The 16227-nt window shown below is 38.0% G+C and overlaps 1 protein-coding gene and 1 long non-coding RNA gene across 2 annotated transcripts in view; one reads left to right on the top strand and one right to left on the bottom strand.

The window, feature by feature from the left end:
* LOC128638278 (uncharacterized) overlaps positions 1-16227 on the bottom strand; it is a 332607-nt gene that overhangs the window by 123349 nt on the left and 193031 nt on the right. The gene's annotated exons all lie outside the window — the stretch shown is intronic.
* The window catches only part of LOC128638281 (uncharacterized), a 66886-nt gene that overhangs the window by 18552 nt on the left and 32107 nt on the right, over positions 1-16227 (top strand). The window contains exon 2 of the long non-coding RNA XR_008399080.1: positions 1891-1945. This is a non-coding gene — a long non-coding RNA (uncharacterized LOC128638281). The remainder of the gene's footprint in view (positions 1-1890; positions 1946-16227) is intronic.

Here is a 16227-nt window from a genome sequence, read left to right as displayed (position 1 = left end):
AGAGAGGGGGGATAGAGAGAGCAAAAGAGAGGGGGGATAGAGAGAGCAAAAGAGAGGGGGGGAGAGAGCAAAAGAGAGGTGGGATAGAGAGAGCAAAAGAGGTGGGATAGAGAGAGCAAAAGAGGTGGGATAGAGAGAGCAAAAGAGGTGGGATAGAGAGAGCAAAAGAGGTGGGATAGAGAGAGCAAAAGAGGTGGGATAGAGAGAGCAAAAGAGTGGGGATAGAGAAAGCAAAAGAGGGGGGATAGAGAGAGCATAAGAGAGGGAGAGAGAGCAAAAGAGAGGAGGGAGACAGCAAAAGAGAGGGGGAGAGAGAGAGCAAATGAGAGGGGAGATAGAGAGAGCAAATGAGAGGGGGAGGGAGAACAAAAGAAAGGGGGGAGAGAGAGATCTAAAGAGGGGAGATAGAGAGAGCAAAAGAGAGGGAGAGAGACAGCAAAAGAGAGGGTGGAGAGAGAGAGAGCAAAAGAGAGGGGGGAGAGCACAAAAGAGGGAATAGAGAGAGAGAGCATAAGAGAGGGGAGAGAGCACAAGACATGGGGGAGAGACAGCAAAAGAGAGGGGGAAACAGAGCAAAATAAAGGGGAGAGAGATACCGCAAAAGAGAGGGAGGGAAAGAGAGTTAAAGAAAGGGGATAGAGAGAGCAAAAGAGAGGGGGGATAGAGAGAGCAAAAGAGAGGGGGGATAGAGAGAGCAAAAGAGAGGGGGGATAGAGAGAGCAAAAGAGAGGGGGGATAGAGAGAGCAAAAGAGAGGGGGGATAGAGAGAGCAAAAGAGAGGGGGGATAGAGAGAGCAAAAGAGAGGGGGGGAGAGAGCAAAAGAGAGGGGGGGGAGAGAGCAAAAGAGGTGGGATAGAGAAAGCAAAAGAGGGGGGATAGAGAAAGCAAAAGAGGGGGGAGAGAGACAGCAAAAGAGAGGGGGAGAGAGAGAGCAAATGAGAGGGGGGAGAGAGAGAGCAAATGAGAGGGGGGAGAGAGAGAGCAAATGAGAGGGGGGAGAGAGAGAGCAAAAGAGAGGGGGGAGAGAGAGAGCAAAAGAGAGGGGGGAGAGAGAGAGCAAAAGAGAGGGGGGAGAGAGAGAGCAAAAGAGAGGGGGGGAGAGAGAGAGCAAAAGAGAGGGGGGAGAGAGAGAGCAAAAGAGAGGGGAGAGAGCAAAAGAGGGGAGAGAGACAGCAAAAGAGAGGAGGGAAAGAGAGCAAAAAAAGGAGAGGGAGAGCAAAAGAGGGGGGAGAGAGCAAAAGAGGGGGGAGAGAGCAAAAGAGGGGGAATGAGACAGCAAAAGAGAGGGGGAGAGACAGCAAAAGAGAGGGGGGAGAGACAGCAAAAGAGAGGGGGAGCAAGAGAGCAAAAGAGGAAGAGAGAGAGCAAAATAGAGGGGGGAGAGAGAGAGAGAGAGAGAGCAAAAGAGATGGGGGAGAGTGCAAAGAGAGGGGGAGAGAGAGCGCAAAAGAGGGAGGAAAAGAGAGGGGCGAGAGAGAGAGCAAAAGAGAGGGGGAGAGAGAGAGCAGAAGAGAGGGGGGATAAAGAGAGAGCAAGGGGTGGAACCGCTGTACTGCAAAAATTGTGTACACAGGCTTTAGGAATAGTTGAATTATAATGCAATAATGCAACTATTTAAAACTGAAATACACTCATGCATATTTTATTTTTGATCATTATGTCCATTGAAACAATTTCTATTCCCCTTTTAAGATGTTTTATGAAAAGGAACCTAACCTAGAAAGAGATTGGATGCACAAAGGCGGGAGGGGGGGGGGGGTGGCTGGTTTGATGTGGAGCAAATGTTTTCTGCCTGGGAATTTAATACATGGAGGCAAATGTGTCTTTTTTTTTTATTTGGTTTAAAACATAAATGTTAATAAGAATACTTAATTTATTTTCCTGTGCAGGGTGGAGAGTACTAGCTGACAGCTCAAATTACCTGATTCTCTCTGATTGACCAAGGTAGGCATTAAAAATGATTAAAGGGACAGTCAACCCAAAAATTACTGTTACTTATTTATATTAGTTAATTAACAATCTTTACATTAAACTCTAGCCTAATTTTTATCTAAATAAACTTTGGCAGAAAATACACTTACTAGATCTCATGTAGCTGTTTGTGAAATGGCCACCTGACTCCTCCTCCTCTGACGTCTCCCAAGGCGGCACTAGTACAGGATCTTCTCGTCCCCTGCGCGTTCCTTTCATTCAGTTCTCAGTTTGAAAAACACATAGAAAGATTGCTAAGAAAGATTTGCATCCCATGTGGTGTGGTTGTTATTTACTAGTTTATTAAGGAAAGATAATAAAGAGTGTATTAAAAGAACAATTTTTATAGAAAACTGTAAAGCTTAGTAATTATCACCGGCTTTGTCAACATGCAAGAAAGTGGCACATAACTCCCTCCCATTCCACCTGCAGTTACAAGTGTTTGTAATTGTTTTCCTAGCCAGGTGAATATGGTAACAAAAAGGGAAAGTTAGTCCCCAAAATATCCCAGTTACACTTTGTCATGTTGCTGTCACACAACTCTAGTTTTCGGATTTTCAAAAAATGTCTACTATCCGGATGTTTTTTGTTTAGGAGTTTAATTCTTAACTTTGATTCTTATTTTATTTTAAGACCTTAAGTGATGTGGGTTTTCATTTCCTATTATTTTAAATAACTTTTTACTTTAAATAAAAGTAAATATTTTTTTTGAAAAGACAAATACAGTGACAATGCTGGGTACAAATAGCAAGTTATTGGTGTGAAAAAGCAGCTGAATGAGGAGCATAAAGGATTTGGTGCAGGGATTTCTTTTTGATTTCTGCCACCCCCAATGCCTCTTTTCCCCGGGATGACAGCAGCGGTCTAGTGACTCCGCTACATCAGGTGGTGACATTAGGGGCTTCAGTGCAGACGGGCTGGGCACATTTTGGTATCGCTGTTATTGCTGATAACTCGGATTTATTATAAGAAATAAGCTGCATGATAGATAAATGTTACTTAAGGGCTTAGTATTCTCCCTGTATGGGATCCTCACCTGGCATCCAGTGCTGCCGGCTACTTCAGTGATTTGTCCCAGAGCCAGGCGGCTTTTCAATATCTATATACTGGATGGGAGGGGACTGGTGGTGACATCAAACAACAGCTGTGACGCGCAGGCACCTCCCCGACATTCAGAATGCAAACAGCAACATGGTATTAGCGAAACAACCAGGAAGCCAAGGGGAGGGGGCGTGGCACAGAAACATGAATGAAATACCAGAAGCAGCACTGAGTGACATGTGACAAGCACTTGTATACAGAGAGTTCCCTTCCTTCCTGTTTATCTCTGTGTGTATAGAGCTTAGAGGTAAATCACAGAACAATAATCATTACATCCGGTTATACAGCTAATTACTAACTATATAATATATGGTAGAGTCTGTACCCCTCTTATATTAGCAGCACTGAGTGACAGGCACTTGTATACAGAGAGTTCCTTTCTGTTTATCTCTGTGTATAGAGCTTAGAGGTAAATCACAGAACACTAATCATTACATCAGGTATACAGCTAATTACTAACTATATAATATATGTTAGAGTCTGTACCCCTCTTATATTAGCAGCACTGAGTGACAGGCACTTGTATACAGAGAGTTCCCTCCTGTTTATCTCTGTGTATAGAGCTTAGAGGTAAATCAGAACAATAATCATTACATCAGGTATACAGCTAATTACTAACTATATAATATATGTTAGAGTCTGTACCCCTCGTATATTAGCAGCACTGAGTGACAGGCACTGGTATACAGAGAGTTCCTTCCTGTTTATCTCTGTGTATAGAGCTTAGAGGTAAATCACAGAACAATAATCATTACATGAGGTTATACAGCTAATTACTAACTATATAATATATGGTAGAGTCTGTACCCCTCTTATATTAGCAGCACTGAGTGACAGGCACTTGTATACAGAGAGTTCCTTCCTGTTTATCTCTGTGTATAGAGCTTAGAGGTAAATCACAGAACAATAATAATTACATCAGATATACAGCTAATTACTAACTATATAATATATGTTAGAGTCTGTACCCCTCTTATATTAGCAGCACTGAGTGACAGGCACTTGTATACAGAGAGTTCATTCCTGTTTATCTCTGTGTATAGAGCTTAGAGGTAAATCACAGAACACTAATCATTACATCAGGTATACAGCTAATTACTAACTATATAATATATGTTAGAGTCTGTACCCCTCTTATATTAGCATCACTGACAGGCACTTGTATACAGAGAGCCCTCCTGTTTATCTCTGTGTATAGAGCTTAGAGATAAATCACAGAACACTAATCATTACATCAGGTATACAGCTAATTACTAACTATATAATATATGTTAGAGTCTGTACCCCTCTTATATTAGCAGCACTGAGTGACAGGCACTTGTATACAGAGAGTTCATTCCTGTTTATCTCTGTGTATAGAGCTTAGAGGTAAATCAGAACAATAATCATTACATCAGGTATACAGCTAATTACTAACTATATAATATAAAACATATGGTAGAGTCTGTACCCCTCTTATATTAGCAGCACTGAGTGACAGGCACTTGTATACAGAGAGTTCCCTCCTGTTTATCTCTGTGTATAGAGCTTAGAGGTAAATCACAGAACAATAATCATTACATCAGGTATACAGCTAATTACTAACTATATAATATATGGTAGAGTCTGTACCCCTCTTATATTAGCAGCACTGAGTGACAGGCACTGGTATACAGAGAGTTCCCTTCCTTCCTGTTTATCTCTGTGTATAGAGCTTAGAGGTAAATCAGAACAATAATCATTACATGAGGTATACAGCTAATTACTAACTATATAATATATGTTAGAGTCTGTACCCCTCTTATATTAGCAGCACTGAGTGACAGGCACTGGTATACAGAGAGTTCCCTTCCTTCCTGTTTATCTCTGTGTATAGAGCTTAGAGGTAAATCACAGAACAATAATCATTACATGAGGTTATACAGCTTATTACTAACTATATAATATATGTTAGAGTCTGTACCCCTCTTATATTAGCAGCACTGAGTGACAGGCACTTGTATACAGAGAGTTCCTTCCTGTTTATCTCTGTGTATAGAGCTTAGAGGTAAATCACAGAACAATAATCATTACATGAGGTTATACAGCTAATTACTAACTATATAATATATGTTAGAGTCTGTACCCCTCTTATATTAGCAGCACTGAGTGACAGGCACTTGTATACAGAGAGTTCCTTCCTGTTTATCTCTGTGTATAGAGCTTAGAGGTAAATCAGAACAATAATCATTACATCAGGTATACAGCTAATTACTAACTATATAATATATGTTAGAGTCTGTACCCCTCTTATATTAGCAGCACTGAGTGACAGGCACTTGTATACAGAGAGTTCATTCCTGTTTATCTCTGTGTATAGAGCTTAGAGGTAAATCAGAACAATAATCATTACATCAGGTATACAGCTAATTACTAACTATATAATATAAAACATATGGTAGAGTCTGTACCCCTCTTATATTAGCAGCACTGAGTGACAGGCACTTGTATACAGAGAGTTCCCTCCTGTTTATCTCTGTGTATAGAGCTTAGAGGTAAATCACAGAACAATAATCATTACATCAGGAATACAGCTAATTACTAACTATATAATATATGGTAGAGTCTGTACCCCTCTTATATTAGCAGCACTGAGTGACAGGCACTTGTATAGAGAGTGTTCCCTCCTGTTTATCTCTGTGTATAGAGCTTAGAGGTAAATCAGAACAATAATCATTACATCAGGTATACAGCTAATTACTAACTATATAATATATGTTAGAGTCTGTACCCCTCTTATATTAGCATCACTGACAGGCACTGGTATACAGAGAGTTCATTCCTGTTTATCTCTGTGTATAGAGCTTAGAGGTAAATCACAGAACAATAATCATTACATCAGGTATACAGCTAATTACTAGCTATATAATATATGTTAGAGTCTGTACCCTTCTTATATTAGCAGCACTGAGTGACAGGCACTTGTATACAGAGAGTTCATTCCTGTTTATCTCTGTGTATAGAGCTTAGAGGTAAATCACAGAACAATAATCATTACATCAGGTTATACAGCTAATTACTAACTATATAATATATGTTAAAGTCTGTACCCCTCTTATATTAGCATCACTGACAGGCACTGGTATACAGAGAGTTCATTCCTGTTTATCTCTGTGTATAGAGCGTAGAGGTAAATCACAGAACAATAATAATTACATCAGATATACAGCTAATTACTAACTATATAATATATGTTAGAGTCTGTACCCCTCGTATATTAGCAGCACTGAGTGACAGGCACTTGTATACAGAGAGTTCCCTCCTGTTTATCTCTGTGTATAGAGCTTAGAGGTAAATCACAGAACAATAATAATTACATCAGATATACAGCTAATTACTAACTATATAATATATGGTAGAGTCTGTACCCCTCTTATATTAGCAGCACTGAGTGACAGGCACTTCAGAGAGTTCCCTCCTGTTTATCTCTGTGTATAGAGCTTAGAGGTAAATCACAGAACAATAATAATTACATCAGGTATACAGCTAATTACTAACTATATAATATATGTTAGAGTCTGTACCCCTCTTATATTAGCAGCACTGAGTGACAGGCACTTATATACAGAAAGTTCCCTCCTGTTTATCTCTGTGTATAGAGCTTAGAGGTAAATCACAGAACAATAATCATTACATCAGGTATACAGCTAATTACTAACTGTATCATATACGTTAGAGTCTGTACCCCTCTTATTTTAGCAGCACTGAGTGACAGGCACTTGTATAGAGAGTGTTCCCTCCTGTTTATCTGACGCGGAGCATCCTCTTCTTACGACTGCTAACACTGAATGAAGGAACCTTTAAGTGACGTCATCCAAGATGGCGTCCCTTCAATTCCGATTGGCTGATAGATGCAATCAGCCAATAGGATTGAGCTGGCATTCTATTGGCTGTTCCAATCAGCTAATATAATGCCAGCTCAATCCTATTGGCTGATTGCATCAGCCAATAGGATTTTTTCTACCTTAAAGGGACAGTATAAACTCATTTTCATATAACTGCATGTAATAGACACTACTATAAAGAATAAGATGCACAGATACTGATATAAAAATCCACTATAAAATGGTTTAAAAACATACTTAGAAGCTTTCAGTTTAGCTCTGTTGAAAAGGTAGTTGGAAAGCCCACTGCAAGTGGGAAATAAGACACTCCCCCCTCCCCCTTATTTTGCATATGAAAAGACCCTTTACACAAACAGGAGCAAGCTGGAGAAGGTAGCTGACAGTATTCAAATAAAACTTTGGGGCTTGGTTAGGAGTCTGAAAATCAGAGCAATGTTCTTTAAAAATAAGCAAAATTATACATTTAAAAAAAAAAAAAACTTTATGGGCTTTATAAATAGATCATCTATAAAACATTTATGCAAAGAAAAAATGAGTGTATAATGGCCCTTTAATTCCGATTGGCTGATAGAATTCTATCAGCCAATCGGAATTGAAGGGATGCCATCTTGGATGACGTCACTTAAAGGTACCTTCATTCAGTGTTAGCCGTCGTAAGAAGAGGATGCTCCGTGTCGGATGTCTTGAAGATGGACCCGCTCCGCGCCGGATGGATGAAGATTGAAGTTGCCGCCTGGATGAAGACTTCTGCCCATCTGGAGGACCACATCGCCCTGCTTGGATGAAGACTTCTCCCGGCTTCGTTGAGGACTTCGGCCTGGTTGGATGAAGACTTCTCCCGGTAAGGTGATCTTCAATGGGTTAGTGTTAGGTTTTTTTAAGGGGGTATTGGGTGGGTTTTAGAGTAGGGTTGGTTGTGTGGGTGGTGGGTTTTAATGTTGGGGGGGATTTGTAATTTTTCTTACAGGTAAAAGAGCTGATTACTTTGGGACAATGCCCTGCAAAAGGCCCTTTTTAAGGGTTATTTGTAATTTAGTGTAAGGTGGGGCTTTTTTATTTTGTTAGGGGGATTAGATTAGGTGTAATTAGTTTAAAAATCTTGTAATTTGTTTATTATTTTCTGTAATTTAGTGGGGGTTTTTTGTACTTTAGCTAATTTTATTTAATTGTATTTAATTTAGGGAATTAATTTAATTATAGTGTAGTGTTAGGTGTTAGTGTAACTTAGGTTAGGTTTTATTTTACAGGTAAATTTGTCTTTATTTTAGCTAGGTATTTATTAAATAGTTAATAGCTATTTATTAACTATTCTACCTAGTTAAAATAAATACAAACTTGCCTGTAAAATAAAAATAAACCCTAAGCTAGATACAATGTAACTATTAGTTTTATTGTAGCTAGCTTAGGGTTTATTTTATAGGTAAGTATTTAGTTTTAAATAGGAATAATTTAGTTAATGATAGGAATTTTATTTAGATTTATTTAAATTATATTTAAGTTAGGGGGTTAGGGTTAGACTTAGGTTTAGGGGTTAATAAATTTAGAATAGTGGCGGCAACGTTGGGGGCGGCAGATTAGGGGTTAATAAATGTAGGTAGGTGGCGGCGATGTTAGGGACGGCAGATTAGGGGTTAATAATATTTAACTAATGTTTGCAAGGCGGGAGTGCGGCGGTTTATATGTTTATTATAGTGGCGGCGATGTTGGGGACGGCAGATTAGGGGTTAATAAATATAATGTAGGTGTCAGCAATGTTGGGGGCAGCAGATTAGGGGTTCATAAGTATAATGTAGGTGGCGGAGGTGTCCGGAGCGGCAGATTATGGGTTAATAATATAATGTAGGTGGCGGCGATGTTGGGGGCGGCAGATTAGGGGTTAATAAGTGTAATATTAGGGGTGTTTAGACTCTGAGTTCATGTTAGGGTGTTAGGTGTAAACATAAATTTTATTTCCCCATAGGAATCAATGGGGCTGCGTTAAGGAGTTTTACGCTGCTTTTTTGCAGGTGTTAGACTTTTTTTCAGCCGGCTCTCCCCGTTAATACCTATGGGGAAATTGTGCACGAGCAGGTTACACCAGCTCACCGCTGACTTAAGCAGCGCTGGTATTGGAGTGAGATATGGAGCAAAATTTTGCTCTATGCTCACTTCTTGTCTTTTAACGCCGGGTTTGTAAAAACTCGTTCTACCAGCGCTGTCTGTAAGTGAGCGGTGAGCATAAACTGCTCGTTAGCACCGCATAGCCTCTAACGCAAAACTCGTAATCTAGGCGAAATAATTTATACCAGAGCCAGGTGCTCCCCTGTTAACCTCACTATCCCCTGTGAGATTCTTTATCTAAGTGAGCATATGGGAGGTAGATCTCATATTTCTGGGTCTTCCATGTTCCATCCTTTTTCTTAGATAAAGAAGTGAGTTCAGCACCTGTGAAGTCTGCACATGCTGGAGAAGTTTTGAGAATTTGGACCTGAGAGAGAACTGTTCTGAAGTGCAATAACTGGCCACACCCTTACCATAGGTATCTAATATAGTGTAACAACTTTTTTTATATTTAATAGATTTTTTTATTTTTTATAAAGTTCACCTTTATGGGATATCTTTAGTGTAAAAATAAAATGCTATATATTTGCTGGAGCATTTTGTTTTGAAGCAAATCACTTTCTTTTACAATGAGTTTAAAAGACCATTTAACGGTATAATAACATACTCAATAAATACATAATACAGAGATAATGCAAAAACACTTTGCTTGAATTTTAAATTAGTAATAGATTTGTTTCTGACATATGTCACAGTTACATTTTTCCTTCCTAATGCATCATGTGGCAGCCATCAGCAAATCACAAAGTGCATATACGTATAGTGAATCTTGCACATGCTCAGTAGGAGCTGGTGGCTCAGAAAGTGTGCATATAAAACAGATTGTGCACATTTAGATAATGGAAGTGAATTGGAAAGTTATTTAATATTGTGTGCTCTATCTGAATCATGCAAGTTTTCATTTTGACTTGACTTCCCTTTAATTACTTTTAAAGGGTAAAACACAGGGGCGAAACTAAAAGGGGTGCAGAGTTTGCAACTGTGACTGGGCCCCTGAGGGTGGGGGCCCAGCTTAAAAAAAAAAAAAACGTTGACCTGCCACTGCCTGCACTGATATCATGTGAGTGTGACATGATGCTTCGCTAGTGTCTCTGACTACAGGGTGTTAGTGTTTCTGTTTTACCCATTGGTGTTTATGTGTGTGTGTATGTATGTATGTGACTATGTGTGTATGTGTGTGTATGTATGTGTGTATGTGTGTATGTATGTGACTGTGTGTGTATTTATGCATGTGTGTGTGTGTATATGTGTGTGTATGTATGTGTGTGTGTATGTGACTGTGTGTGTATTTATGCATGTGTGTGAATATCTCAGCTGTTACACTGCTCTCTGCAAACAGACTGAATTTTAAGTGTATCTGCCCAGTATTCTTAGAGAATCACAGACCTGAATATCTCAGCTATTACACTGCTCTCTGCAAACAGACTGAATTTTAAGTGTATCTGCCCAGTATTCTTAGAGAATCACAGACCTGAATATCTCAGCTGTTACACTGCTCTCTGCAAACAGACTTAATTTTAAGTGTATCTGCCCAGTATTCTTAGAGAATCACAGACCTGAATATTTCAGCTGTTACACTGCTCTCTGCAAACAGACTGAATTTTAAGTGTATCTGCCCAGTATTCTTAGAGAATCACAGACCTGAATATCTCAGCTGTTACACTGCTCTCTGCAAACAGGTAGCCTTTGGAAGATAGAAATTTCATTATATTTTACCCTGTTATTACTGATGTGTGTGTTGTAATAAGTATTTGCTATTATTTTTATTTTAAATGTATATTTTATCACCATTATGTCTGTTCATTAAGTTAAAAGTTAGTTTAATCAGCTTAGGAAGACCATATATCTTTCTTGTTCCTTGTTTTATGGCTTTCTTTCCTTCATGGATACCTGTCTTATCTCTGTAATTCTGAACTTTCCCTGTGTTTTTTTTTTTTTGCCTGAATGACCCTTTTGCTAAAATGTCCATACATACCCCCGCCCTTAACTTTTTTTGCAGGCCCATCTGACACTAATCTCTCTCTTTCCCTAAGACTGAATTTTAAGTGTATCTGCCCAGTATTCTTAGAGAATCACAGACCTGAATATCTCAGCTGTTACACTGCTCTCTGCTCTCTGTTGATGGAATCTACCGCCCACCTAGCTCTCCTTTACATTCCCTTTCAGACATAGCCCATCTCCTTAGTGAAACCATAGCTCAAAACCCAAAAAGTGAAGTTTTGGTTTTTGGAGATTTTAATATTGATTGGCTGAATCCAAAAAATAATAGTTGTTGCTCTGTGTTTAAGTCTTTGCAGCTAACGCAATTAATCTCCTCCCCAACTCGCATAAACAACAAAAGCCATAATCACACCCTGCTCGATTGGATTCTCTCCACCTCTCCCGACCGAATCCAGGAGGCAGGTGTTCTCCCTAACAATTTCAGTGACCACTGCTTAGTGTACTGTGTGCGCAAAATAAAGGCAACTAAAACCTCTCCCAAGGTTAAAATCACCAGATCCTTCAAAAAATTTAATCTTCAATCATTTCTAAATGACATCAAGAACCTCCCCTATATATCTTACATGATAACCTCTAGCAAAGCAAAAATAACAATAATTACAACTAAAACACTTTACAACTGTACAACCCCAATTCCGAAAAATTTGGGACAGTATAAAAAATGCAAAACCCCCCCCCCCCAAAAAAAGTATTTTGAAAATTCAGTTCACCCTGTTTTGTATTAAAAACACGTTATTAACACATTGTTTGATGTTTTACTTTGTGAATTGAATTTATTTTTGAAAATATACACTCATTATAAATCTGATGACTGCAACTGAACACAGTCCAAAAAGTTGGGACAGGGTCAATTTAGGACTAATAGCGATGTGACAAGCTGAAATAATAAGGTGATGTGAAACAGGTGAAACAATTGTGTAATCATATTATTTAAGGAGTCTCCATAAAAGCCCTAGAGTCGAGGCAATAAATATTAGCATTTTTTATTATTAGGGTAAAGTAGACGAGCTGGATAGGAAGAAAACTGCAGACACATACAAGGTGCTGGCTGTAGGTATTGCCGCGTGTTTGAGCGGCGTAGTCTGGGTTTTTTCTCTAATCCTCACCAAACATGTGGTGCTCATAAATCCCTGTGAAATTTCTTGTTTTTGCTTTTGTTTCTCATTATTTCAAAGCTGACAAGGTTCTCTATTTATTGTTTTATTTCTCTGTAACTATTTTCTTTTGTGTGTTTTAAGAGTGATTTGCATTATGGCGGGTGTATTTTTTCTGTTTTAGTGAGTTAGTTTAGTAAATGTCGAAAAGGTACGTGTTATGATGCTGGAATCCTTTACAGTGAAACTTGTTCTTTGCATTAAGAAATGAACAGTTATGAGACAGATGAAGCCCTATTGATTAGAAAGGAGCTGACCTTGCAACTCATGTTTAGGGATTGGTCAAAATCTTAATTTAGGGGCTGATTTATCAAGCTCCGTTCTGAGCTTGAAGACCTAAAGGCTCGCCAGAAACACAAGTTATAAGCAGCGGTCTAAAGACCGCTGCTTCATAACCTGTCCGCCTGCTCTGAGGAGGCAGACGGACATCACCAAAAATCAACCTGATCCAATACGATCGGGTTGATTGACACCCCCTGCTAGCGGCCGATTAGCCGCGGATCTGCAGGGGGCGGCATTGCACCAGCAGTTCACAAGAACTGCTGATGCAATGATAAATTCTGACAGTGTACGCTGTCGGCATTTATCGATCTGCAGCGGACATGATCCGCAATATCGGATCATGTCCGCTTGCAGTTTAATAAATATGCCTCATAATAATTTGCCATTTTCAAATTACAAAATTGCAGCAAGCTTTTCCTTTTTTTGGTAGTGGTGAGGTCACACAATGAACCCACCTAAAGTTTTGTCTTTGACCTTATGTATAATGTATATATTCACATCTGAGAAGTGACTATCTCCACACAAATACATTATTTTACATATTTGACTTCCAGTAATACAATCAGAGCGGTGATTTGACATTCCCCTTCAATTCTAGTAGCACAGACAGAGCAATGATTTACATTCCTATGGTTGTCATAAAAAATACAGAGTAGAGATTTTACCCCACTGGTTCTATGTAACACACACAAAGCAGTGGAATACCCTACTTTGCTGCCAGCAACAAGAGCTGTAGATGAGCAGTACTACTACTTTATGGGTATATTTGTTATGCATAGAGGCAAAGGAGGTTTAAATTTAGCTGCTGCTCAGTGGACTTAAACAATGGTAATGTAAGTGTTTTTTATGATTTTTACAGGACAGTCTGCTGAAATGCTAGATAGCTGGTAGCCCTGTTTGCTGGTACAGCTGTGTGAGTTTAGGCTGAAAAATAAAAGTCAAAATTGAAAAAAGAAATAAACTCAAGACAACAATTTTGTGCACATTTTATTAAAGGGATTAAACAAACGTATTTATTGTATGCAAAAGACAAAAAAGTTCCTGCACCAACTGTAACAAGCAGTCAAATCAGAAAAAAATGATGAGGATTTTTTTTACATGTTTAAGTTTTTTTTATGGCAGCAAAACTTGCTATGAATTTTAAAAGACACATTTCAGTGTATAAATGACACGCGCTACTACCTTAGAATAAACAGATGCGCACACATTCTGAATGTATATTACAAAATATTCTAATGACATAAACCACCACTGCAAGATTTTTTCAATTCTAACTGATCTAAATGTATCATCACTCTGCTTACTGAACCATTCACACAGGTATATGTGACAAATTAAATTCCTACACCAAGGGGTGACACAAGCACATTCTTTAATTATAAAAAGCTAAACTTGCGCTGGGGAACAATCTTAAGAAATGCGAAACCGAGTTTTAACTCTACTTATAAACTCAAACTTAATGCTCAAACCAATAATTGTATGTGACAATATATCAAAGATATCCAAATAAAAAATAACTTCTATATAGTAAGGGGAATAATTACTAATCACTTTTGAGTCGATAATTATCCTTTAGAAAAACGTATCAAATGTTTTATCAACAAATATGTTTAATGGTTGTTTTCTGTACACAAGATATGTTTTTCTACAGGATTTTGGTCAACTCAAATAAAAGTCAGTTAAAATTGTTTTGAAATACAATCTACAGACAATTAAAGTTTTATGAATATAAAGTAATTGTCTACATTCTTTCTAATGCTTATGTAGTTAGTTTTTTGTTGTTTTTATTGCAGTAAAATGTAACAATCTTAGTAATTGTATATACTTACATTTGTATTCAGGGTACGGAATTTCACAGCGATATACAAATAAATGATAATAATAGTAGTAATAATAATAGTAATAATAATAAAAATAATAATCATAATAATAATAAAAATAATAGTAACAATAGTATTATTATTATTATTATTATTATTATTATAATTTTTATTAATAATAATAATTTGCTAGGGCCCAAGAAAGGGGTAATGCTAGGATAAATGTTATTAGGAAGAGACAGAACATTATATTTTCATATAGCATATTGTTAGCATAAAAAATATATATATTTATAAAAGAAAACCATTAATTAACACTGAATATAATTAAAAGTATACATGCATTATTTGGTGAAGAAAGAGCAAAAGGGGTATATTCAAAATCCTTGAAAATTGTCCAGTGAGAAATAAAAGCCAAATAAACTGTTTTTGGTCTGCTTTGTTTTTAAGCATATCAGTATAAAGAATACGAGAAACGGTGACTTCCTGTTACAGGTTTGCTGGTAATCTAAAAAACATTTCACAGTTTTGAATTGAATAACAAAACCCCAAAATATGAATCATCTTGAAACACCATAAACATAGCTTAAAAACTATATATATATTGTAAATTTATTATCAAACTACAAGATTTTTATAAAATATCTTTATTGATACACAAACATTTGCCAGTTTGTGTATTGGAGATGGATAGCTAATAACCCACAGATAAAATTATATATACTATTAAAGCAGTGTTAATGTAGCAACTAATTATAAATATTATTTTGCAAAGATCATTATGAAAATTTTCCCTGGATCTGGATACCCACTGTGTCATCTGATGCCAATAAAGTACTATTCACTAAACAATCTTAGGAGTCTGTAAGGTTTCTTTATGTTTTAACCAAGATAAGTTCATTAAATATGACACTAAGGGGCATATTTATCAAGCTCTGTATGGATGTTATGAAGCAGCGGTCTAAAGATCGCTGCACCATAATCTGTCCGCCGCCTAAGAGTAGGTTGATCGGGTTGATTGACACCCCCTGCTTAGCGGCTGCGAATCTGCAGGGGGCAGCATTGCACCAGCAGTTCACTAGAACTGCTTGTGCAATGATAAATGTCGACAGCGTATGCTGTCGGCATTTATTGATGTGCAGCGGACATGATCCGCAATATCGGATCATGTCTGCTTGCACCATAATATATAGGCCCCTAATTCTTAAGAGTGTAATTTTGTTGCTCAAAATTATATCAATCAACCATATCCAGCCAAGGCGAACAGTAGGACTAACAAGATCTCAGAATGTCTCACTTCATATCATTAACTAATCACAGTAATGGACCCCCACTAAAGTTGTACTTCACATATATGCTTCTTGGTCTCCTAGCATCAAATACATACACTGTACTGGACACTACCAATGACATTGCTGTACATTTGCACTGTTTTCTAGCCCCCAATACATCCACTGTATTGAACACTCTCAATGACACTGGAGTACATCTGTGGATTCCTACTCTCGGATACATTGTATTGATCACTGCCAATGACATGTCAGCACATTTGTCTCACCACCGTAGTGCTATGCTCAGGACTTCCCAAAAAAGCAACATACTTACAACCAGCTTGCTGTATATACAAGTACTATCCATACTGAGATCAAATGCTAATCATTATCTAGTTTTAGTTACAATTGGGAGTATCTTCTAATCTGTTATTCTGAAGGAAAAGGTTTTTGTCTGCTGGGGGACTAAGGGAAGAAGTGCAAGAGGGTCTGTTGGGGGTAGAGGAGGGTATCTCTGGGTACCTAAAGGTTGTTCACCATAAATAGCATCTGTTCCTGTGTTTTCTGAGAGTTTTTGATGGATTTGGTTGGGCTCTTAAGGATTACGGCCCCTGTGAAGACGTTATGGATCATTGGACTCAGAATGTTGAGTGCAAGAATCTG

The sequence above is a fragment of the Bombina bombina genome, chromosome 8, assembly GCF_027579735.1.
Source record: "Bombina bombina isolate aBomBom1 chromosome 8, aBomBom1.pri, whole genome shotgun sequence".
NCBI classification, from domain to species: domain Eukaryota; kingdom Metazoa; phylum Chordata; class Amphibia; order Anura; family Bombinatoridae; genus Bombina; species Bombina bombina.
Note: the sequence above shows the minus strand (reverse complement) of the source record. Positions and strands in the feature narration are given on the sequence as shown.